The sequence below is a fragment of the Thamnophis elegans genome, chromosome 3, assembly GCF_009769535.1.
Source record: "Thamnophis elegans isolate rThaEle1 chromosome 3, rThaEle1.pri, whole genome shotgun sequence".
NCBI classification, from domain to species: Eukaryota; Metazoa; Chordata; class Lepidosauria; order Squamata; family Colubridae; genus Thamnophis; species Thamnophis elegans.
In genome coordinates, this window is record NC_045543.1 from 141,627,278 (window position 1) to 141,648,932 (window position 21,655).

Consider the following 21,655-nt stretch of genomic DNA (forward strand, 5'->3'; position numbering starts at 1 on the left):
AACTGGTTCTACCGAATAGGTGCGAACTGGTAGGAACCCACCTCTGACGTGAACTTCTATTTTCCGCAGATTCTCTATGAAGTGACTGTGGAGACTGGGGATTTCTCACAGGCTGGGACGGACACCGGCATTTTTTTCACATTCTTTGGATCCAGTGGGTGTTCCGAAGAAATTCAGCTGGAAAAAATCGGAAACAGGTAACAGGCACTTCAGCAACAAATCATCCCCGTCTTGCTCTCCAGCTAGGTAGGCCTCTTCCAACTGGCTCTCTTGAGCCAAGGTATTTGGAGAGTAGGAAGCGGAAAAGTATAATGTTCAAGCGGCACATTTTCATTCCTGAGCACCTGAATTTTTTTAGCCATAATTGCTATCAGAGCAGATGTTGGGATGCGTGGCAGGGGAAGGTTACTGCAAAATCCCCATTCCCTCCCCACTCCAGGGGAAGGATACTGTAAATCCCCATTCCCTCCCCACTCCAGGAGAAGGATATTGCAAAATCCCCATCCCTCTCCACTCCAGGGGAAAGATACTGCAAAATCTCCATTCCCTCCCCACTCCAGGGGAAGGATACTGTAAATCTCCATTCCTCCTCACTCCAGGGGAAGGATATTGCAAAATCCCCATTCCCTCCCCACTCTGGGCCAGCCAGAGGTGGTATTTGCCAGTTCTCCAAAATATGTTGGGAGGGGGGCAAGGAGGAAAAGGGTCCCCTCCCTCTCCCTCAGACCCCAGGAAGGAAGGGAGGGAAGGGAGGGGGAGAGAAAGGAAAGAAATGGGAAACAAGAAAGGAAAGGAAAAGGAAAGGAAATAGAAAAGAAGGAAAGGAAAAAGGAAAGGAAATTGGAAAGAAGGAAAGGAAAGGAGAAATGAAAGGAAAAGAGAAAGGAAATAGAAAAGAAGTGAAGGAAAAGGAAAGGAATGGGAAAGAAGAAAGGAAAGGAAAAGAGGAAAAGAAAGGAAAAAGGAAAGGAAATGGAAAAGAAGGAAAGGAGAAAGGAAAGGAGAAAGGAAAGGAAAAGAGAAAGGAAATGGAAAAGAAGGAAAGGAAAAGAAGGAATGGAAAAGAGAAAGGAAAGGAGAAGGAAATGGAAAAGAAGGAAAGGCAAAGAGAAAGGAAAGGAAAAAGAAAGGAAGTTAGAAGAAGGACAGAAGGGAAAAGGAAGAGTGGAAAGGATTGGTACTGCTCAAAATCAAGTCTCAAGATCCCGTGGACCCCTTTGGCTCAGGCATTCCAATTCCACGCTGCTTCCCTCTCTCCCCAAAGCGAAGGGATCACAGAAAAAATGCTGAGCCCAGAACGGGGCTTCAGATGAGGCAATGCCTGAGAAACCCGGATGTGCAGAGAAACGCAGCCTACAACTAGCGAATCCCATTTTCCCAGGAACTGACGAAGCCCCAGAGGACCAATAGGAATTCTCCCTTCTGCAGCATCATCGGTCTTTGGGCAGAGTCTTCCTTGATTTCACAATCACCAGATGGAGGAGAGAGTTCGGTGCAGAGAGAGAAGGGTGGGAGGGGGGTATTTTTAGTCACATTTAAAGACATTAAAAACACTGTGCTGCAGTTTGAAACTTGTGCGCGGTGTTTTTTTGTTACCTGCATGGCCCGCGCAGGCGCGCAGCTTAGAGGGAACCCTGGAGGAGACCCTCTGCAGTCCTTCTCGTCTGGCCGGGATGCCAGCGAGAGTGTTGGGCTGAAGGAAGGAGGGATACACATGCTCTCCCTCTCCCTCACTCCCTCCCTCCCCTCCTCCTCCTCCTCCTCCCTCCCTCCCTCTCTCTCTCTCTCAAATGGCAAATCCGAGCAGCCGCTGCTGGGAGCCCGTCCCATGCCTTCTCCCAACCCCCACACCCCTTCTCTCAGCTACTTTCTGCCTTGTGATTGCTGTCTCCAGGCTGGCTCTCCTCTCCTATTATCATGGAAGGCGTCTCACAAAACCACTGGGCAGCAGTTGGAAACTGCTGTGCAGTGTTTTGTTGCCATGTGCGCGGCCGCGCACCCGCGCAGCTTAGAGGGAACATTGCCTGGAAGGCGATTTTAAATTTACCTTTGTTCTGCTAAAAACCTGCCGTATAATTTCTCAGAAGTATCCTTCCCCTCGAAAGCAGTTTCCTGCCATCAAGGCAAACAGCCATTAGAAGAAAATTCTCATTCTGTGAGAACTATCAGGAGAAAGAATGTCAAGTAAATTTAGTCCTCGAATTATGATTGTCGGGGTTCCAAATAGCATCCAAAAGTAAATCAGAGTCCAAGGCAAATGATTCCTCAAAGTTCCAATTTATTAAGAGAGCCATGTTGGCACATCTGGGAAAACCCCAATCTGAAAGCTTCCCGGTTTTCCCCACCCAGTTGAAAGTTCAAGATCTTGCCCTCACACCCACAAGTCCATCACAAGGTCCAATCTTCCACTGCCACGCTGGCAGCTTCCACCCATCCAGTTCCGGTCAGGTGCAGTGGTGCAAAGACAAAGGGTGACCTTGGCTTTCTAGAAAGAATTTTGTTATGGCTACATATCATCCAACTCCATACAATCCCTCCCTCCCATTTTCCCACAATAGAAAATGCATAGCAGAATAATAGAAAGTGTGGCACACCTGAGATCCACCAGAAAATATGGCTGCAAGCCTGACAATGACTACAATTGAGCCCAAAATTTCTGTTGCTAAGCAAAATGGTTGTTAAGTGAGATTTGCCCCACTTTACGGTCTTTCTTGCCACAGTTGTTGTGAATCCGTGCAACCCCTACGACAGCCAATAGAATACGTGTTCTTGCACAGGAACAGGAAGACCAAGTGCAAAGACCAACAGAAGGTATAGATAACCTCCACTCTCAACTCCATGTGGTCAGCTGCACCAGAACTATGGGCTGGGTGGTCCTGCTTCATCTATAAATGGACCCTCTTCCCAATCAGCCTCCAGCCTCCCTTTTGTCTCCAGAGGCTTTCTCCTGGCTTGGAACTGGACCTGGATATTTCTTCCAACAATTGTTAAATCCTAAACCACTGAGGTTTTTTGGAAGGTGGCGATGGGGGCTTATAGGGAAAGACAGGAATTCTTAAACTCTGGGGTGGGGGAAGAAACATTGTCTTTTCTATTACTTCAACTGTTCGTCACTTTCCCCCCCTCTGTGGCCTAGTCTGACTGATGGTAGAGCATGACCTGACAAATGCGTGCCTGACAAATGTGCGCCAACAAAACCGCCGCGACAAAACGGCGATGTTGAAAGAGCGCCCACTAAAGCGCACCGACAAAACTGCGCCCACAAAAGCTAGGGTATTTAGGTTAGGGTTAGGGTTAGGGTTAGGGTTAGGGTTAGGGTTAGGGTTAGGGTTAGGGTTAGGGTTAGGGTCAGGGTCAGGGTCAGGGTTAGGGTTAGGGTTGTTAACGTTGTTACCATTGTTTTCACGTTGTTTTCGATGGCGCACTTTTGTCGGTGCACATTTGTCGACACGCTTTAGTGGACGTGCTTTCAACGTCGCCATTTTATCACGGCAGTTTTGTTGGCGCGCATTTGTCGGGTGCGCATTTGTCAGTGAACCATGGTAGAGCTCCGGAGTTGCTAGCAAAGCGAAGTATTTTTCTTCGTTTGTTATTTATCGTATTTTTCGGACTATAAGATGCACCAAGATTTCGAAGAAGTAAGTAAGAAAAAAAGGTTTTGTCCTCCCCAGCCCTCAGGAGCACTCTGCAGGCTTCAGCAAGGCTGAAGGAAGGCAAAAAATGCCCCCGTTTTGGCAAAAAAAACAGGCAGAAAACAGGCCGTTTTTCACAAAATGCATTTTTGCCTTCCCCCAGCCCTGCTGAAACCTTCAGACTGCTTCTGGGGGGGGGGACAGCCCACTTTTTGCTCGTTTTTCGCAAAAATGGGATGCGAGGGCAGGGCTTCGGGAGGCCAAAAATGGCTGCATTCGGTGTATAAGATGCACCAACATTTCCACACGCTTTTGGGGTGGGGGGAAGGTGCGTCTTATACTCCAAAAAATATGGTAATCCTAGTTTGAAGTGAAGACGCTGAACCAGGAAAGTTTTCTGGAGATTACATTAGTGCTTTAATCCCAAACTGAGGCAGAGTTTGGTGTAGTGGTTAAGGCACCAGGCTAAGAACCAGGAGATCGTGAATTCTAGTCCCGCCTTGGGCGTGAAGCCAACTGGGTGACCTTGGCCCGGTCATTTTCTCTCAACCACAGAAGGAGGCAATGGCAAACTACTCCCAACATATTGCCAAAAAAACTATAGGGAGTTGTGCAGGCAGTCACTGGGAATCCATCCATTTCAAAACACCAAAGAAATAACTCCAAACTATAATTCCATTATATGCAAACTCCTGATTACGCTGCCAGATTTTGATGGCATGATTGCTACAAAGCAGCAGCAGAGCTGTCGCTATTATGTTGAAGTTCAAAAGCATAAATATTGTTGTGCAAGTCCTAAAATAAGCATTTAGCCTAATAAAAATACTAAGAGCTTCTTCCCCCAACCCCCAAACACCAAAGCCTAACAAAAGCCAACAAGTTTTTCAAGTGCATTTTCCTTAGTGGGTCACATGTGCCGTAGAGATGCCAGATACGAGATGCCCTCGTGACCTCAAGACTGGACTACTGCAATGCGCTCTACATGGGGCAGCCCTTGAAGAGTATTCGGAGACTACAACCCGTCCAGAATGCAGCCGCGCGAGCGATTGTGGGTGCACCTCGGTACACCCACGTTACACTATCCTCCGCGAGCTGCACAGGTTACCGATCGGTCTCTGGATACGCTTCAAAGTGCTAGTCGTAACTTATAAAGCCCTTCATGGTATTGGACCTGGGTACTTGAGAGACCGCCTTCTGCCAATTACCTCCCACAGACCCGTTAGATCGCACAGGGTCGGCCTCCTCCGGGTTCCGTCTACCAGCCAATGCCATCTGGCTACTACCCGGGGGAGGGCCTTCTCTGTTGCAGCTCCGGCCCTTTGGAATGAACTCCCCGCGGAGATTCGGACCCTTGCCCCTCTCCAGGCCTTCCGGAAAGCCGTCAAAACCTGGCTGTGCCGGCAGGCCTGGGATTGATGAGTTCCCTCCCCTCTTGACTTGTATGGCTGTGTGACTCTTGCTTGTTTTAATTATCTGTATTTCGTTCTATGTTCCCCTTTTTCCCCTTTTGAATTGTTCGCCGCCCTGAGTCCTCCCGGAGAAGGGCGGCATACAAATAATAAAATTCTATTCTATTCTATTCTATTCTATACTCCTAGTGTTGGGTAGGAAATATAGCTTCATATACAATACCAAATGGTTGATGTTGCTTTAAATGGGTGAATGTAAATGGGTGAGTGTTTGTTCTTTGAATTGTGTTTGGACAAATACCTACTATCACTGCTTGTGAAGCTATTATTAGTAGTAAAGCTACTTGTTTTTACTAGCAGTGTCTGATTCATGTGTTTCTTCTACTAGCGATGTTCCTTCTCTCTAGCTGTACATTCCGCTGCGCTACTTTCTGTCTCCCAATGGGGATACCCATAACAGAAGGGACCTTTGAAGGTCTTCTACTCCAACCCTTTGGTCAAGCAGGAAAACCTATATCCTATTTCAGACAAATGACTGTCCAGTCTCTTCTTAAAAATCTCCAGTGATGCAGCACCAGAGGTGGGTTCCTACCGGTTTGCACCGGTTCAGTAGAACCGGTTCGTCAAATCTACCGAACCGGTTAGAAGAGGTTCCACCAGTGGACCCGGAAAGCAGGCCACACCTACAGAAGAGGTTCCAAATTTTTTTGAAACCCACCAATGTGCAGCACCCACAACTTCTAGAGGCAAGGTTGTTCTACTGATTAATTGTTCTAACTGTCAGGAAATTTCTTCTTATTAATAAAGGAGTATATTTATAGCTCAGGGTTGCCATGAGGGGTCCTTGATGCTCTCTGACCTTGCTTGTTTCCTTGCAGATGGTTTATTACCCCAAACTAGGTGGTTAAGATCACATGGCTTGAGTTCCTGAGCAGAAAAGGGCAGAGATGCTGAGAGTCCCTGGGTTTTATGCCCCCTCTAGGACCCACCTTTCTGTTTCCTGTTCCTGTGTAAGAATCTAACAAAATGAAATTCAATGGTGGAAAGAGTAAGGTTCTACATTTAGGCAAGGAAAATGAAATGCACAGGTACAGTATAGGTGGTACCTTGCTCAATAGTAGTAACTGTGAAAGGGATCTTGGAGTCCTAGTGGACAACCATTTAAATAGGAGCCAGCTGTGTGTAGCAGCTGCCAAAAAAGGCAACACAGTTCTAGGCTGCATAAAAAGAGGGATAGAATCAAGATCACGTGAAGTGTTAATACTACTTTATAATGCCTTGGTAAGGCCACACTTGGAATACTGCATTCAGTTTTGGTCACCACGATGTAGAAAAGATGTGGAGACTCTAGAAAGAGTGCAGAGAAGAGCAACAAAGATGATTAGGGGTCTGGAGGCTAAAACATATGAAGAACGGTTGCAGGAACTGGGTATGTCTAGTTTAATGAAGAGAAGGACTAGGGGAGACATGATAGCAGTGTTCCAATATCTCAGGGGTTGCCACAAAAAGGGGGGGTCAAGCTATTCTCCAAGGAACCTGAGGGTTAGAACAAGAAGCAATGGGTGAAAACTAATCAAGGAGAGAAGCAGCTTAGAACTGAGGAGAAATTTCCTGACAGTTAGAACAATTAATCAGTGGAACAGACGTTGCCTCCAGAAGTTGTGAATGCCTCAACGCTGGAAGTCTTTAAGAAGATGTTGGAGAGCCATTTGTCTGAAACGGTATGGGGTTTCCTGCCTAGGCAGGGGGTTGGACTAGAAGACCTTCAAGGTCCCTTCCAACTCTGCTATTGTATTGTACTGTACTGTACTGTACTGTATTGTATTGTATTGTAAATGTATTTTAATTGGCTGTCAGATTCCCGGGTTGGGGTGTGTGTGTGTCTTGGTAGGCTGTCCTGAGACCCAAGCTTGTTTCTCTTTCTGGATGATGTAATCTTCACAGGTGCCATGTGGTGAGTTTCTGTTTGCTAGATGGGTCTGCCTGAAGGGGGTAGATCTTTGTTATGTAGAATAGATTGGCTCAGGCCTTAATGGGCCATTGACAAAGGTGCGGGCAGCTGAGTTTCTGCCTCTGAGTTTCTACTTTTCTTTTTAGGGGAAACATTCTGGTTTTTTTTAGTGTATCCCAAACTATTTCACTTCCCTAGGAGAGGGGTGGGTTTTAACTTCCAGCAGTATATAAAGAGAAGTTAACGAATCCTGCTGAATCAGTTACCTGTGTGTGCTTTCTGGATATGATTTCTGCAACAAACTGACAATTTTTCGGATATCATCTGTAATAATAATAATAAAAAAAACCACACAAAATTCAGATTTAAAATCTACACGTTTCCCTATTATCATTTCTAACCCTCTGTATTTTTGGCCAAGGTATTCCTCTTTTTTAAACAATCCGGTTTTTTTACTAAGCTGAAATGGAGTGGCCGCTAGTAAATTATAAGCCTCTCCTGCCCCAACACCAAAGGCCCAGAGGCTCTAAATTTAACCCCCAAATGTGCTTGTCGTTTGGGAATTATTGAGGTAGCCAAAGATGGTTTATTCACCCCCAGACTGGGCTCAGGTAGTAAATCTCCCCTCCCTTTAAGTGGTAGTGCAAGGTGATAGATGCATTCTACCAGAACATCTTTTTAAACTGTCTCAGATAATAAGGCCATTTAATTTAAATCAGCATTAGCTGTGAAATAGCTTCGGAAACACAAATATTGATAAGTGGACACAAGGGAAAAATACCCAGGGGGAACAAACTATCTGGAGGAATGAGTGTGGTTTCCAAGTGTTCTTTCTTTCTTTCTTTCTTTCTTTCTTTCTTTCTTTCTTTTCTTTCTTTCTTTCTTTCTTTCTTTCTTTCTTCCTTCCTTCCTCCTTCCTTCCTCCTTCCTTCCTTTCCTTCCTTCCTTCCTCTTCCTTCCTTCCTTCCTTCCTTCCTTCCTTCCTTCCTTCCTTTCTTTCTTTCTTTCTCCCTCTCCCTCTCCCTCCCTTTTCTTTTATTAGACTCTTCTTCAGATTTATGTCCTGGTTGTGCATTAAACTTTACCCCTCTTGCTGTCCAATTCATGAGTTGAGGATAACAGCCTCTGGTTAATATCCTCACTGTCAGGCCTGCAGCCATCTTTCCTTTTGGATCTTTAGCCTGCCACACTTTCTATTATTTCGCTATACATTTTCTATTATGGGAAAATGGGAGGTGGGAATTAGATGATATGCAGCCATAACAAAATTCTTTCTCGAAAGCCAAGCTCATCCTTTGTCTCTGCACCTGACCGGAATTGGATGGGTGGAACTGTCAGCATGGCGGTGGGAGATTGGACCATGTGATGGACTTGTGGGTGGGGTGGGGGCAAGATCTTGAACTTTCAACTGGGTGGGGAAAACTGGGAAGCTTTCAGGTTCGAGTTTTTCCCAGATGTGCCAACATGGCTCTCTTAATAAATTGGAACTTTGAGGAATAATTTGCCTTGGACTCTGATTTACTTTTGGATGCTATTTGGAATGCTGGCACTCACAGCATAAGAACCCAGGAGCTGAGATGAATAATTCTACAAACAAAACTCAAGTAAACTTGCCTGTTTCTGGAAATGCCCACTCTGGCCCCTGCTCTCTATTGCTGGGATCAGCAATGTTTTCAACCAATATGGTCTAGTGCAGGAGTCTCCTACCTTGGCAATTTTAAGCCTGGCAGACTTCAACTCCCAGAATTCCCCAGAACAGCTTGCCTCCAGAAGTTGTGGGAGCTTCATCACCGGAAGCTTTCAAGAAGAGACTGGACTGCCATCTGGCAAAAATGGTGTAGGGTCTCTTGCTTGGGTTGGGGGGGGGGTTGGACTAGATGACCTACAAGGTCCCTTCCGTTAATCCGTATCTGAAGATTCCTTCCAATCTGATTGTCCACTAGGACTCCAAGATCCCTGTCACAGTTACTACTATTGAGCCAGGCACTACCTAATTCTGTACTTGTGTATACTTGTGTGTTCTGACCCCCTCCTCCATCCGGTGAGTAACGCCGACACAAGCTTACTGTTAGCCACGCTTTATTCACAGTAATTACTCACAGGCAAGACGTTGGCAGCAACCCAGACTCCCACAGATAAGAGATACACACAAGAGCTTCTCCAGCTTAGTATAACGGTTGTGTCCTGCAAAAGGTCTCCTCCCAAAGTCTCTTCTTATATACTCTCTTGGGAGGAGCCAAGCCACAACCACCTGGGCTTGATTATCTCTTATGAGTGTGTCTCCATAATTGCTGCCTCCGTTTCTCCGCCCTTCTCTGCCTGGCGTCAGAGACAAACTCCCTTTGATCTTCACCACTGCTTCAGTACCTGACGTCAGGGACAAACTCCCTTTGATCTTCACCACTGCTCCGTGCCTCAGGCGCCTCCTGGTAGCCAACCAGCCTCTCTGGTCCCTGCTTGGAGTCTGAACCCTGCCCAGGGTCCTCCACATCTTCCAGAGCTAACTCATAGGGTCCCTCGCTATCGGAGTCCATCGGCAGCCCCAACGGCTCCTGCTGGGCCACAACACTTGTGTATACCTCTGAAGTGAAATGATAAAGAAGAACCATTAGCTAGATGTTTGCCCACAGGCATACTACGGTACTGTATTTCCAGTTAAATGTTGCCAAATTAACAGTTCTTTGACTGAATTCCTGGTGACTTCAGGGACCTATCTATGTGTTTTGGGGCAATCATACTGAATTGATTTTCCCATTGTCTAAAGAGATGGGGTGGTCTTCCCACCCTATCAAAGTTGGAATGTCCTGATCATCTCCCATCTAACTACTAGTCAAGTCCAACCTTACTTAGATTTCAGAAGTTCTGCCACATCTGGCTAGATGCTTCATCTTCACATACATACATACATACATACGTGTGTGTGTGTGTGTGTGTGTGTGTGTGTGTGTGTTCCAGCATAACTCTAGAATGCCTTGAGCAATTTCAACCAAACTTGGTACACAGATGAGTTACTCTCTGGAAACAAATACTGTGGGTGTAAGATACCCCTAACACCCTTCCGGGGTGGTGTTGGTGGGGTGTTGTTCTGTTAGGATACAGCCTGTTGTGCCTTAAAACAGCTTCTACTGTACTCCCTTAAAATGGCTTCTACTGTATAGAGCAATGGAGTTGCCATGGTAATGGCTTCACAGTACTCCACAAGGGGACTCCCTCTGGTAAGGGGGAAAATCCAACATTAGAAATTATGTTTGGTCCAGACATTTCCCCCCCCTATAAATAAATACCTGGTCAACGCCAGGTTATCAGCTAGTCTTTAAAAAAAAAAAAAGCTGTGGAAATAAATTGATGTAGACAAATGACAAAGGCGTGCCCACTTTTTAATCTTTCAGAGTAACAACATGCAAATAATTATCCTATGTTGTACTCCAACTTTCTCCAATTTGGCCAAGCTGTATCTAAGGAATTTCGGCACTTAAATCCCATGCACTTAAAAGCATCTGGTTGATGTCCTCCCTCTCAGATGACAAGCCAGGCACCAAGAATTCTCAGCAAATGTCTCTTCTCTTCCAGATTTGAAATTGGCCAAAAGGATACTTTTATCATGGAGATTCCAGATATTGCGCCACTCAAGAAGATGCGAATAAGGACAGACGGGACTGGATGCCGCCCTGACTGGTTTCTGGAACAGGTAGAATATCCATATTCTTTAATCCTGATGATGATGATGATACCTATTGGGTAATGAAACATCTGCAAAAAGCCCCACCCATCTCAGAGAATACCAAAGATCCCACATCCCTCCTCCTCTTACTCCACAAACCCCACTCCCTTCTAGCATTGATGATGTTACTTAGTTTGACAATGAAATGACTGCAAGAAAAGGACCCCACAGTCCTCCTTCTATTCTCCTCATCCTCCCAAACCCTACTGCCTTCTAGTACTCATGATGTTGCTTAGTTGGGTAATGAAATGTCTGCAAGAAAACAACCAACCTCAGAGAACACCAAGGACCCCACAGTCCTCCTCCTCCTCCCACTTCCTTCCTTCCTCTCTGCAAACAACACTCCCTTCTAGCACTGATGATGTCACCTAGTTGGGTAATGAAACATCTTCAAGAAAACCACAAAATCTCAGAGAGTACCAAGGACCCCACAGTCCTCCTTCTATTCTCCTTCTTTTCTTCTTCTTCCTCCTCCTCCTCTTCGTCCTCCTTTTCACAAACCCTACTCCCTTCTAGCACTCATTAGGTAATGAAGGGTCTGCAAGAAAACAACCGACCTCAGAGTTGTTGAGTCCTTCTCACAGTCCTCCTCCTCTCCTCCTCCTCCTTTAGTTCTTTCCTTCCTTCCTCCCTCCCTCCCTCTCTCCTTCCTTCCTTCTTTCCTCCCTCCCTCTCTCCCTCCCTTCCAATAGAGTCTCCTCATAGTGAGGCATCTTCTTTCCTCTGCCAACCGGAAGTCTGGTTCCCCCCACCGTAGTCTTCTCCTAACACGAAATCCTTTCCCCTCTACCTGTCCTAACCAAAAGCTCTAACCCTGTCAATTGTGGAGCCGAACGGTGACAGGGAGCCACAGCAGAGGATGAAAGAGCCACATGCGGCTCCAGAGCCACAAGTTGCTGGCCCCTGCCATAGACATATGCAGCCTTGAGTTCCCGAAGAAGAAGAAAATAAACTAGGCACAGACGATAGAACAATTTTCTTTTTCTGGCGGGTGAGACAGGAAACGAATCTGTCCTGGCTCCATCTGTTGTGCTGAAGATGTGCTTGTGTTTTAATCACACCATTGAAATGATCCGTGCTCCTGATTCCAGTGGGCTCTTCCTTCGGAGGCCATCTAAATATATATTCCCATTTATTGTGGTTGAGGACTTGGAACAGGCACGAGAAATTTCTCTTCTCTTCTTGGCAAGGGGATACATTTTGATAACATTTCCTCTTCCCCCCCCCTTCCTTATCTTGGCAGAAAGGAAGACCAAGGAGGTGTGTCAAAAAAAAGTGGGGGGGGGAAGGAAAATAGCCAAGTGTAACATATAATTTCCCTCAATGGACGCTCTGCTATTAGACGTTATGAGAAAGGCATGCTGGCAGCGTGCCAGGGCACCTGGTATCCATCACAAATCCACATTTTTGAGTGGGAGGGGTAGTCTCTCCTTTGGGGAAAATATAGTTGCTGTGGACTTTTTAAAAAAAGGAATGTTTCATATTTGGTGGTAGCGGCAGACATCTTCAACGTCTGCAATTTTAGAAAAGATCATTTAAACAGTTCATTTTTACTTTGGCTAACCAATCATGTTTCTTTTAGAACTGTATCTACACAGACAGGAAAACGCATGCATACTCTTGTGGCCCGCCAGCAGCCGGCAGAGCTGGCAGCAGATTCGGACAGTGGGGAGGTTGGGGAGGAACATGGGCCAGGCCTGGAGTCTGGGGAAGGCTCTGATGAGGGCTCTGTGTCAGAAGCAGAGAGGGGGCCAGAGCCGTATGCCAGTGATCAGCTGCCTTCGGAGTCAGACATCAGTGAGGCAGACGAACAGCTGGAGCCTGTTCCCAGTGTGTGCATGGGCAGAATTGCCAGACGAAGGGAACAGCTAAAGAACAGGGGTTGACTTGGGAGTAAGGCCACAGGTGGATGGTGAATGGCCCCTCCCATAAGGAATAAAAGAGGAGCGAAAGGGGAGTGGAGTTTGCAGGAGACCATTAGTTCGCTTAATTCATTCGTGATTCTCCGAGACTCCTAGCCAAGTTCTGCAGATCTCGGCCTGGCAGCTCTCCAAGCCAGATAAGGTCTGTGACTGTAAATCCTCCCTCGAAAGACTTTGCTGGATGCGAATGAGCAGAATTCACAGTCAATTAACAAAAGGTGTTTTTGTCAGAAGCAGGGGTTTGCTTTATGCTCTTTTTCTTTGAAGACATTTCACTTCTCATCCAAGAAGCTTCTTCAGCTCTGACTGGATGGTGGGGAATGGAAGGATTTCTATTCTTTTCAGAGAACTGGCCATTTGCATTCTTTTTAGAGAGTTGTTGAGGTCACTCGGAGGTTTATCTGTGTCCTCAGGGTCAGTAGTGCAAATGCTTTCAGAAGTTCTAAGAAGGCTTCACACCAGTGGTGGGTTTCAAAAATTTTTTGAACCTACTCTGTGGGTGTGGCCTCCTTTGTGGGAGTGGCTTGCCGGCCATGTGTTCTCTCTCTCTCTCTCTCCCTCTCTCTCTCTCTCTCTCTTTCTCTCTCTCCTTCCTTTTGTCTCTGTCCCTTTTTCATTTTTTTCTTTCATCTCTCTCTCTCACTTTTTCTTTCTTTTTTCTTTTTTTCTTTTTTTCTTTTTTTCTTTTTTTCTTTTTTTCTTTTTTTCTTTTTTTCTTTTTTCTTTCTTTCTTTCTTTCTTTCTTTCTTTCTTTCTTTCTTCCTTCCTTTCTTTCTCTTTCTCTTTCTCTCTCTCTGTGAGTGTGTGTGTGTGTGTGTGTGTGTGTGTGTATCTGTCAGTAGTGGGTTTCAAAAATTTTTGGAACCTCTTCTGTAGGTGTGGCCTGTTTTCCGGGTCCACTGGTGGAACCTCTTCTAACCGGTTCAGTAGATTTGATGAACCGGTTCTACCGAACTGGTGCGAACTGGTAGGAACCCACCTCTGCTCCACACCCCCTTGCACCCCCTTGCACCCCCTTGCACCCAAGTGACCCTGAGGACACAGCTATAAACCTCCAAGTGGCCTCAATGACTCTCTAAAAGGATGCAAATGACCAGCTGTCTGCAAGGAGGATCAATCCTTCCGTTCCCCACCATCCACTCAAAGCTGAAGAAGCTTCTTGGATGAGAAGCAAAATGCCTTCAAAGAAAAACCAGAAAGTCCAGTTGCCTCTTGAAAAAAGCCTCTTTGCCAAAAGGCAGCTGGACTTCCTTTGTCCTTGAAGACATTTCTCTTCTCATCCAAGAACCTTCTTCAGTTTTGACTGATCTTCAGAAGCTTCTTGGATGAGAAGCGAAACGTTTTCAACGAACAAAGGGAGTCCAGTTGCCTTTTGGAGAAGCATCTTCGGGAAAACAGTTCGTTTAATGGCTGTTTCAACAGTGCTGAAAAAAGCGACTGATGACTGCTTTTCATACTTATGACCGTTGCAGCATCTCCATTGTCACATGAATAAAATTCAGATGCTTGGCCACCGACTCATATTTGCGACAGTCGCAGTGTCCTTCTGACAAGCAAAGTCAGTGGGGAAGCCAGATTCATTTAACAACCATTTTTCTAACCGAACAACTTGAACCTGATTCACTTAAAATCTGTAGCAAAAAAATAAATGGGGCGAAACTGACTTAGCTAGTGTCTCGCTTAGCAACATACATTTTGGGCTCAATTGTGGTTGTAAGTCGAGGACTGCCTGTATTGAAAATTCCCTCCGATGTTGTTGTTTTTGTCGTAAATGCAGTGAAGACAGAGAGCTGTCCAAGAAATGAATGCATGAATGATGATTCTCTTTTCCAGCTGGGCTCCGTATGCAGATCAGTATTAAGCAGTTTTGTTTTGAAATCTTGGTTTTCCTAAACTGTAATCCTCTAACCCGAGGAAGAATGTTCTAACGGCCAGCAAGGCGCCAAAAATTCAGCAGACCCTGAACATTTCTAGATATTTTTACTTGGGAAAAATGTGGAGGTATTTGCTTATGTTCTTCTGAAGTTTCTGGGTTTTTCCCATATAGACCACAGCCTAGAACAGGGAGGGCTAACCTTTTGGTCCCTGTGTACTGAAATTGTCTTCGTGCCCACACTCCAGTGTTCTGACCCACTCCTCTGTCCAGTAATAAATGCTGAGACAAGCTTAACTGGAATTTCACAGCACTTTAATTAACAGGAAGCATAAACCTCGGTGGCTGAAAGCAGACAGGTCCTTGGCAGCTAACCAGTACAGAGAATCCTTGGCAGCAATCCAGCCTGCCAAGCTCACAATAATGTTCTCCAACATTAGTTCCTGCGTTGACTTCTGCAAAAGGGCCGTGTGCACAAGCAGTCCTTTTATAGTCTGGAGAGGAGCCTAATTACCACCAGCTGAGTTCAATCACTTCCTGTAACTGCGCAACTGTTCCCGACGCCTATTAGCTCTTCGGTGCCGGGCATCCAGGAACAACTCACTGCTGACATCAAGCTCACACTCCCTTGTCTCCTCCCCACTGGTCCAAGGCTCAGGGGCCTCCTGGTGGCCAACCAGCCTCTCTGTACCCTGCTCAAAGTCGGAACCCTGTCCAGGGTCCTCCACATCCTCCAGAACTGACTCATAGGGCCCCTCGCTGTCGGAGTCTGGTGGCAGCTCCAACGGCTCCTGCTGGGCCACAACACCCCAGTGGTGGGTTCCAGATCCCATTCCAACTGGTACAATTGGAGCAGGCCAGGTGGCGTCCACATGGACACACACAGCACGTGCGTACGTCTTACTGCCTCCGTGAGCCTCAGTGACGCTCCAGCTGCTCAGTGCAGCGTTGTGCAGGCGCTGTATGCGCCATGCGTCTGCACAGAAGCACGGAAGCCTTAAAAGACAGGTAAGAAACTTGGGTGGGTGGGTGGGCCCTCCAGAGCACCGTACTGGAACAGTATCTGGTGCTCCGGGCAGACTCTGGTATGCCCATACCGGGGCATACCACCTGCAACTCACCACTGCCACATCCACAATGCAATGCACCCACCCCCTGTGCATGCGTGTGACCCCCACTCACCCCGTTTTGAGTATAGCAGACCTCCCTGAAGCCTCCTGAGACCAAAAATGGGCCACAGAGGGGGCTGCCACACCACTCTGCACTCCATTTTGGGCCTAGCAGGCCACCCTAAAGCCTCAAATAAAAAAGGGGAAAGGAAGAAATCTGCAAACAGTTGCAGAAGGTAGAAAGGAAAAGTAATCAGCTGTTTTCCTCTTCCATTTTAAGTCCAGTAATAGTACTCGTCCAGTGGGGGGTTGCAAATATTTTTACTACTGGTTCAGGTACGCTCCTGTGCATGCGCAGAACTGTCTGGGTGGGCGGATGGGGCCTCCTGCCGCCACTACTACTGGTTTGGCTGAACCGGGCCGAAATCGGGAGAAACCCACCACTTGGAGGTCTTCTAGTCCAGGGTGTCAAACTTGATTTCATTGAAGGCCACATCAGGATTGTGTTTGAACTGTGGGCGAGCTGGGGGGCATGGCGTGGCCAAGATGGGCATTCCCGGGGTGGTCGTAGCCAGCTTGGCATCATTCATTGAGGATCCATTTTCGGCTGCGACGGCCTCCTGCAGCCCTCTGCCAGAGAAAATGTAGCCCCCCCCATTCTGACACACGGATGTGCAGAAGGCAGAGGAGAGGAGATTAGTGGAAATCTATGGGCCGGTCCTTGGGACGGAAGAGCCACCACTGCTAGCGAAGCCCCACCCTAGTTCTGTGGATAAGGGACAGGGGCTGGAGATAAATAGGTGTGGCAGACAACTGGAACGCCTAATAAAGGGAACGTTTCGTTATCTACAAAGGGCTTGTCGTGTTTGGGAGCCGGGTCAGAATATAAACAGCCCACTGGTTTCTCACCCCTGATCTGGACCCATGAGATTCTGGAGCACGACAGCTCCTCCCAAACCCATGAAATACCCATACTCCGAATTGTATCTTGGTAGGTTTCAGAAACCGTAGTGTGAAAACTGATCTGGCCTCACATCAATTTCGAGTGGGGGCACATCAGAACATAGACAGACGGACGTCATTGTGGGGGTAGCGCACAGATGGTACACTACCAGCGCTAAGTAAAGATAGGGAAGCCAATTAAAGCTTCGGCCTGCTGATTCTGGTTGCTAGGCAGATACATGGAACACCCATCTGTGCTTTCCTGGTTTCGGGTCCATGACAATATAGGTAGTCCTTACCTTACGACCACCGCTGAGCCCAGTCTTTCTGTTGTTCAGTGAGACAACCTTTCTTGCCTCCATTGTAAGCAAATCCCTGCAGTTAATAAGTCAGTAGCAATAGTAATAGCACTTGACAGTTTTCCCCGAATGCCATCATTCTGCTTAACAACTAATTCCCACAACACTGTGAATAATTTACTAAGAATGTATTGTAACGTTCCCGTGGTTCGTCCATGAGGCCAATGTGGAGAAAAGACAGGACACAATCTTTCTTGGGATGGAGCGACCCAGATTGGGGGTCTGAGAGCCCCTTTTATTGAGATAGGACAAAGGCAGGAGGAGCAATAGCATGTGGTTAAAAACAGCCTGTAAAAGTACAATTTCTAATCTACTGCTCAGGGAAGTTCTGTCTATATATGGTCAAATCCTGGGCGTCATTGGTAGGGCACATCTCAGGATGTTATGTTATGAACTATCAGGATGTTATGGAGTTTTAGGAGTTTGTTTTCTCCTGTGTGGTTCAGCGTGGCTCTGCATGCCCTGGTATGAACTGGGCCATGGGTGACCCACACCTACACAAGGAACTATATTACAACAATGTATTACTATTATTCTTCTCTTCCTTCCTAGTATCTATCTCTTCCCACTTATGACTATAACCATGTTGCTTGAATCTTTACATATTTATATTGTTTTATTTGTTTCCTAGTACGATTTGATAGCTTATTTGTAACCTTGACTATCAACTGATATTCTATTCTATTCTATTCTATTCTATTCTATTCTATTCTATTCTATTCTATTCTATATATACTGCTTCATAGCCCTTTAAAGCCCTCTCTAAGGGTTTACAGAGTCAGCCTCTTGCCCCCCAACAATCTGGGTCCTCATTTTAACCACCTAGGAAGGATGGAAGGCTGAGTCAACCTTGAGCTGGTCAGGATCGAACTGCTGGCAGTGGGCAGAGTCAGCCTGCAATACTCCATTCTAACCACTGCACCAGAGATAGATAGATAGATAGATAGATAGATAGATAGATAGAGAGAGAGAGAGAGAGAGAGAGAAAGAATATAGACGGATAGAGAAACAGATATACAATGATAAATAGATATTGTAGATAGACAGAAGATAGAGATAGAGAGACAGATGATAGCTTATAAACTTATATACCACTTCACAGTGCTTTACAGCCCTCTCTATGCGGTTTACAGAGTCGGCCTCTTGCCCCCCAACAATCTGGGTCCTCATTTGACCAACCTCGGAAGGATGGAAGGCTGAGTCAACCTTGAGCTGGTCAGGATCGAACTGCTGGTAGTGGGCAGAGTCAGCCTGCAATACTCCATTCTAACCACTGCATCAGAGATAGATGGATGGATGGATGGATGGATGGATGGATGGATAAAGAGAAAGAATATAGACAGATAGAAAAACAGATAGACAATGATAGATAGATATTGTAGATAGACAGAAGATAAGAGATAGAGAGGCAGATGATAGCTAGCACTAGCACTAAGACTCGTATACTGCTTCACAGTCATTTGTGTTAGGGATGTAACCTAGCCTTGGCTTGGCAATGTGAGCATAAGCCATGATTGTAACAAATGTACCTGTTACTTTAAATGCTAGAGAGATGTAATTGGATGCTATGCTTTAAGCAGCCATATAAGGAAGTATGAACTAGTACAGAGTTCTCCCTGATGCTCCTGATTGTTCCTGATAGTTACTGACTGTTACTTTATGTGCTTAGTAATTGGAGAGAGGACCGTGTATTGGATGATGGCTAGTCTCTATGTTAGTTACCTGTCTGCATGGTGAATTGTGAGTTGAGCAACTGTAACTTCAACGTATTGTAAATAGACTGTTTATATACTACAAGACTGCTTATAGTCTGATTTTGGAGACTATTTATCCTATTTTTGTTACGCAAGTAAAGCTATTCCTTGTTTTACCTTCGGTGGCTGTGAGTGGACTATTCAGCAGCTTATTCGTTACTAATTTCTGCTGCAGAACTCTAGTCTCCTAACGGGGATAGACTTAACAATTTGCATCCTTTTAGAGCAGTGGGTCTCAACCTTCCTAATGCCGCGACCCTTTAATACAGTTCCTCATGTTGTGGTGACCCCCAACCAGTGGTGGGTTTCCAAAATTGTTCGAACCTACTCTGTGGGTGTGGCCTCCTTTGTGGGAGTGGCTTGCCGCCCATGTGACCGGATGGGAGTGGCTTGCCGCCCATGCGACTGGATATGAAGATGCTGACGACACTTGTCAGAACCACCTTAAATTACCTCACACACAGCACTGGCATGCATAAGAATATGATGTCAACTTGTTTTTTAAAAGGCATCTTTGGTTTGCGTTAAAACAACTTCAACACACGGAATGTTCTGATTGCACCACAAACGCCATAGTCATCCTTACCTTTCACAGAGGCACTGAGTTTTATAAATAGGAGCATGATAGTGTAGAATAATCATATCCAAGGACCAGTGGTGGTTTTCAAAAAGTTTGGAACCTCTTCTGTAGGTGTGGCCTGCTTTCCGGGTCCACTGGTGGAACCTCTTCTAACCGGTTCGGTAGATTTGACGAACCGGTTCTACCGAATAGGTGCGAACTGGTAGGAACCCACCTCTGCCCCCAACCATAAAATTACTTTATGTTTTCCATATTTTTTTTAAAAAAATATGTGTTTTCCGATGGTCTTAGGCGATCCCTGTGAAAGGGTCGTTCGACCCCCAAAGGGATCCCGACCCACAGGTTGAGAACCACTGTTTTAGAGGGTCGTTGAAGCACTTGGAGCAGAGGTGGGTTCCTACCAGTTCGCACCTATTCGGTAGAACCGGTTCGTCAAATCTACCAAACCGGTTAGAAGAGGTTCCACCAGTGGACCCGGAAAGCAGGCCACACCTACAGAAGAGGTTCCAAAAACTTTTGAAACCCACCACTGACTTGGAGGTTTAACTTCGAATAGTGTGGGAGTAGGAATGAATTTCCAGGGGGGGAAAAAATTCAGATTACAGAAACCAGGAGCACCACTCAGGTGTCCTTGAGGGCCCAGGCCTCCCAAGTGGCCTCAACCACTTGCTAAAAGGATGCAAATGACCAGCTGTCTTGCAAGGAATATAAATCCTTACATTCCCCACCATCCAGTCAGAACTGAAGAAGCTTCTTCGATGAGAAGTGAAATGTCTTCAAAAGAAAACAAAACAAGGAAGTCCAGTTGCCTCCTGAAAAAAGTCATGGGGCAACCATGCCCTGGAGGACTGAGAATCTCCACAGACTTTTGGCCCTAAGTCACTTTTGTCAGTGTAACTTTGGACGGTCACTAACTGAATTGTTGTAAAATGAGGACTAGCTGCAGTTAAATGTGTGGGTGTGGGTGTGGGTGGGTAGGGGCATCGCTGGATTGATGGATGGATAGTAGGGGTACTCATTATAATGTGGAATGTGTCAATCCCAGGGTTGCATTAAAATCTCAATCTCGATTGACAATGGAAAGAATTGCATAAGCCAAACTCTTCCATCTCCATATTGATAAACACTGGTTGTCCTTTGCTTATTTATTTAGTAACCGTTCGAAGTTACAACCCACAATCATGCTGTTGTTAAGTGAATCTGGCTTCCCCATTGACTTTCCTTGTGAAAAGGTCTCAAAAAAGTGATCTCGTGACCAGTGGTGGGATTCAAATTATTATTATTATTATTATTATTATTATTATTATTATTATTATTATTATTATTATTATTATTATTATACAATTGTATCACAGCGGCCAATTGTTTCGCCGGATTTGGCATTGGTTACTAGTCGGGCCCCACCCAGGGGCCTAGGACGTCGTAACGTATTTTCGCAATATGCGTGCAGATCCAAGCAGTGCGGCTTTTTGCATTTGACTGATGGTGATTTTGTCAATTTTTAAGTGTTTTAAATGTAATTCCAGTGCTTTTGGAATAGCACCCAGTGTGCCAATTACCACTGGAATTACCACTGCTGGTTTGTGCCATAGTCGTTGAATTTCGATTTTTAAGTCCTGGTATCTTGCGATTTTTTCATGTTCCTTCTCGGTGACCCTGCTATCACCTGGTATTGCGATGTCTATGATTGTGACCTTATTTTTCTCAAACAGTGTGATGTCTGGTGTATTATGCGCCAGTATTTTGTCGGTTTGTATACGGAAATCCCACAAGATCTTGACCATCTGATTTTCGGTGACTTTTTCAGGCTGATGTTCCCACCAGTTTGTTGCTGTTTTAATATTATAATTTTTGCACAAATTCCAATGGATCATTTGTGCTACTGAATTGTGCCGCAATTTATAATCAGTCTGCGCGATTTTTTTACAGCAGCTGAGTATGTGATCAACAGTTTCATCAGCTTCTTTGCAAAGTCTGCATTTGGATCATCAGAGGATTTTTTCGATTTTGGCCTTAATGGCATTTGTGCGGATAGCTTGTTCTGCGCAGCCAGGATTAGTGACTCTGTTTCTTTCTTTAATGTACCTGTTGTTAGCCATAACCAAGTTTGTTCACTGTCCACTTATCTTTATTTTTTCCAGAAATTGGCCATGCAGTGCTTTGTTCTGTCAACTCTCCATTCTTGATTTTATCACATCTTTTCTGTATTCTTGTTTCGTCTGTTGGGCCTTCAGTAGATTTTTGTTCTTTACTTCGATTAATAGATGTTCTTGACTTCTTTTAAATAATCAGCCAGTGCATGTTTTTCTTCTTCAACTGTTTGCTTCACTTGTAATAATCCTCTGCCACCTGATTTTCGGGGCAGGTACAGTCTATCAGTATCACCACGTGGATGTAAACTGT